Below are 4,912 nucleotides of genomic sequence, written 5' to 3' on the forward strand. Positions count from 1 at the left end.
GCATCCCATCCCTCCGCATCCCATCCCTCCGATCCCATTCCACTGCATCCCATCTCACTGATGCTATCCTGCTGCATCCCATCCCACTGACATAATTCATCTCATGGCCAAGCTGCCGCCTCCCATCCTGATGCATCCCTTCGCACTGATCCCACCCCACTGCATGCCATTCCGCTGCCCTTATCCCACTGCATCCCACCCTGCTGACCCCATCCCACTTCATCCCATACTGCTGGTTCAATCCTGCTGCATCGCATCCCACTGCATCCCACCCTGCTAACCCCATCCCACTGCATCCCATTCTGCTGACCCCGTCCCACCGTATCCCATCCCACTGATCCCATGCTGCTGCATCCCACCCCGCTGCACGCTGTCCCATCCCACTGCCCCAGCTGCTGGGGACTCAGCCCGGAGCCCGGGTGTCCCAGGGCTGGGAGGGAGCGGAGGTGCCCGGCGCAGGAGCTGAGCAGATGGTGGGACAGCCCCGGGGCACGCTGCTGTCTTGTTTTCCACTTCTGCAGGTTGAAATGTTTTAAAAATGCATGAGGTGCCCCAGGCACCGTGAACTCTGCATCACCAGCTTTAGCCCTGAGTTTTCTGCTTGTTGTTGTTGTTATTCTTTAATAAAAAAAGAAATGCGCTTTTGGGGAGTAAACGTCTGGCAGTGATTACAGGGGTTTGCAGGCAGAGGAGCTGCTGGTGCTCGCTAAAAGGGACGATGCTTCCAGGTACGTCGTCTCTCCTCGACCTCTCTCTCCTGCATGGAAGCAGCGTTACTGCCCGCGCTTGGGCGTGTTGGTGGCACAAGGGCTGACTCAGCCTGGTTGCAAAATTTTGGTGGTTTTCCTTTGGTTTTCGAGCACCTGTTTCTCACAACCGCAGCACTTCCCTCCAACCCATGCCACGATCATGTCAGACAAGAGCCAGGCTCGGCTCCAGCTCCGCGCAAAGCTCGAAGAAGCACCGATTACTTTGGCAGTTCATTTTTTTAAGAGGGGAAAATGGGCACATCTTGGGAACCTTTTGTTCAAACAGCTCCAAATGGGGCCCCCAACGTGACCCACTACTCCCTTGAGGTATAGAAAAGGTCGGGAGGAGATGATATTCCTCCAATAATAAGATTTAAAGTAAATCCCACTGTCTGAACCTCTGCTGCTGCCAGACCGAGCTCCAGCCTCACCTGGGTGCTTGGACGGCAAAAATCACTTATATTAAAGATGCAAATGTAGCTCTGGACTCGTGTCCCAGGGCAAAGGACTTTTCCCAAAGGGAAGGAAGGACTTTTCTTCCTGCTTTGCAAATAGAGAATACATCCCTAGAGCAGGAAGGAGTTTGCCTGAGGCCACTGGAGCAGGCGGTGGTGGAGGTACCAAGCAGCCGAGCTGGGAGCAGGGTCGGCGATGGGCTGCATCCCTGGGAGATGTTGGGCTGGGACGTGCGGCGGTCCCAGCCCCCCGGGAGACCTTGGGTGTAACGGGGCAGCAGTGCCATGGCTTAATGCTTGTGTAGGTACAAGATTTTGCCCACTTTTCTGTTATTTCTAATACACTCCTGTTGCAAGGGGCAACCCTGGAGCCTCACCTTCACCAGCCAGCATCGTTGGGCAGGGCCAGGAGATCGCAGCGGGCAAGTGAAAAGGCTGGATGAAAAAGGAGGAGAAAAGAAAAGAGAGCTGCTCAAAACAGCTGCCATTAAGCCATTCTTTTAAGACTAAAAAAGCTTCCTCCAGTCAACCTGACGAGGCTTAAGAGACTGTGTCTAGCAGGGAGGCGAGCAGCCCTGGAATTACGGCGCAGTAATTGCTCGGTACTTAAAGTCCAGGTCTAGAAGATCTCCAAGTAATAACTCATTGGAAAGATATTGAGCTCTCATCACAAAGAGGAAATATGGTCTCTAAACAGGCAGCTAATGGCATGCAATTTATCTGATGGCAAATCACCCACGTTCATTACTGTCTGTAGCACAGCCAGAAAGAGAAATACAAAATTGGCTGAAGGAGAGAGGGAAGGAGGGAAGGATATGTTTCCTTCCAATGGTTCTCCAAGGGTGGCTTCTGAAATCTGTGCAGCAGCTATTTGCACCCAGGGCCGCTGCCAGCACGACCCAGCCAGGAAAAACCCCTTTATGTGCATCTTCCTCCCTGGAGACAACAAAAATGTTTTCCGTTATTATTTTCACACTATTTGGAATTCTTGCTGAGAAAATCCTTAACATTCATCAAGGAAAACATAGGACTGGTGGAAGTTTTATTGTTCTTCCTCATCTTTGCCAGAGCCGTGGCTCCAGGGGTGAACAAAGACCAGACACTCTTTTATTCCTTTCCAGCTCCTGAGCGTTGCTGTACCGAGGTTTTGATAGCCTTACAGCTTCCTCTGCTTTATAGCTTCCTTCCTCCCTGCTTCTTTTGCTCTCTTCCAGGTATTTCTGGTGGAGGAAATGGCTTTCTGGCTGCCCCAGGCTTCTTCTAAGGGATGGGTAATGTTTTCCAAATAAAGTGTGAGGTGGGTTCCCGGTGCGGGGACCAGTCTGCGGGAGATGCTGGGTGAGCCCAAGACAGGAACACCCCAACTGGGCACCTCAAGAAAACAATACAGTCTTTCTATCCATCATCCTTGACGTAAAGATAAATCTCATTTGCCACCCATGTTTCATAGGAACTGTGGTTTTCCTTTGCGGTCCCGAGTCGTGGCGAGGTGTCTGAAGCAGATGAGGAGGAGGTGGAACCTGCAGGACTTTTAAAAGCCATCGGTGATGGGGACAGTGAGACTGATAGACCGTGGATGCATCTACTGCTTCAGGGTGATGCTTTGAGTTGAAATGTAGCTAAACTCTCTGGCTGATTCTGAAAAATCTTCGTTTGTGCCACCAGCTGCGGTTGAAATGCCTGAAGGGCTGACCTCCTGCTCAACACATATAAATGATCCATCCCCCAGCGCAGCGGCCCCCGAGGATGGCTGAGCGGTTCCAGGTAGCGCACGCTGAAAGAAAAAATCCCTCCTCATTATAGTTTGCATTTCTCTGCAAAGTAGAGTAAGTGCCTTCATAGAAAGAGGCTCCTTCGTCAATTAATTATGCTTTGTCTTGGAGTTATGGAGGAAGACTGGGAAAAAGCAGTAGCGCTTCTTCATGCTGAAGTTGCCTTTTCTAGGAAATCAGAGGGACACAGTGGGTTGGGCTGTGTTTGATTGAGGCTGCTGTTGATTTTGCCTCCTGTTTTCTGATGGCCAACGGGAAGTTATAAAACCTTGAAATAACCTTGATTTTCTTGCGGGGGGGGGATGCTTTGCTTCAAAGAGTACAGTTTCCTTTCAGCACGACTACAGGAATGATCTAGAAACGATGTGAAATCTTATTTCCTGTTAGTCACGGACAAACCACATCCGAGTCATCATTTTGTGCTTGCCACAGGTTGGGAATTTGTCATTTTAATGTGACTGGAGATCCTGCCACAGTCTGAGCCATCACCAGCCGGTGTCGGGGCCAAATCCCCCCCCGGGGACATTCTCTTGGTGGCGGCTCAGCCCCGGGCCCCTCTGTCACCCCATAATTCATCTCATGGTGTGCCTGGAAAAAAACCCAACAGCTCAAGGCAGGGAGGAGAGACACTTCTTTCTTCCTTTGCTTGGCCACCATCTATTTTTGGAAGGTGCTCTGCTGCTCCAGCAGCGAGGCAGCTCAGCAGCATTGCTGGTATTTTCTGCTTTTCACCAACTTTTCTCAGCTTCCCAAACAACTGTCACCTCCTTCCCCTGGGACGGATTAATTTTGGTGATGGACAGAGGACCTTGGAGTCCAGAGATGGGAATTAATAACTTAGGTTAAAACTGGGGGCAGTTTCAACAGTCTTGTTCTTGGAGACCTTCCTAACAGGGCTGGTTGCTGGCAGAATTCCTGCCTGACTCAGGTCACCACCAACCATGGCCATGAAGGTCCACATGGCACCAGCCATGATGCCTGGAAGGCTTCAGCAACCCACAGTAGGAGAGCTCCAAGCTTCATCCCGATCTCAACATTTCCTGCAACAACTTTGAATCATCTAGAGCTGCCCACGGCCAGAGCTTAAGAGACATCAGCAACGGGCACAAACGTGACCATAGGAAGCTCCATCTCAACCTGAGGAGGGCCTTCTCTGCTGTGAGGGTGGCAGAGCAGTGGCACAGGCTGCCCAGAGAGGTGGGGGAGTCTCCCCCTCTGGAGCCATTCCAAACCCGCCTGGACGCCGTCCTGTGCCACTGCTGGAGGTGCCCCTGCTCTGGCGGGGGGTGGCACCGGGGGAGCTCCAGAGGGCCCTTCCAGCCCTCACCAATCCGGGATGCTGTGGGTGATGCCCCAGCCTCACACATGGTCAGGGGGACAGCCCAGACCCAGGGTCCCCCAGGGGAGGCAGAGGGATGCTGGCACCCATGGTGGCTTCATCCTCTCTGCCCGGGCATCGAGATGGGCCGGATTCACAGCGGGAGCAATAATTTGCCGAGTGTATGCCAAGCCAGGAACATCAAGGATAAATCAGTCATAACTGGGAAGACGATAATAACAGAAGCCTCCGGGGAAATCTGTACCACTGAATAGTGGATTTTATTATTTTTTTCCTTTTTCACTTGAAGTCACTTAACGAACCCTCATGTTGAAATCTTCAGAAAGGCTCACCTTGGGGGGTATAGGGAAATATTGATAAATAGTACTTGGCACTTCTGAGGCTCTCAGCAAGTGGCACAAACATTGTCACAGCAGCTGGACTGGATGTCTCTGTGTTCCCCCCGCCTTCCCCCCCGCCCCGTGGCTCTTCCTACCTGCAAGGTACAGGCACGGTCCAGCGAGAGGTCAGCATCCCCCCACCAGCCCTCCGCTCTGCATCCCCCTGCACCCCTCACCTGAGCCTGATCCCCGGGGAAGGGGCTGTTAGCTCAGCAGG

The sequence above is a fragment of the Charadrius vociferus genome, unplaced genomic scaffold (assembly GCF_000708025.1).
Source record: "Charadrius vociferus isolate BGI_N301 unplaced genomic scaffold, ASM70802v2 scaffold281, whole genome shotgun sequence".
NCBI classification, from domain to species: Eukaryota; Metazoa; Chordata; class Aves; order Charadriiformes; family Charadriidae; genus Charadrius; species Charadrius vociferus.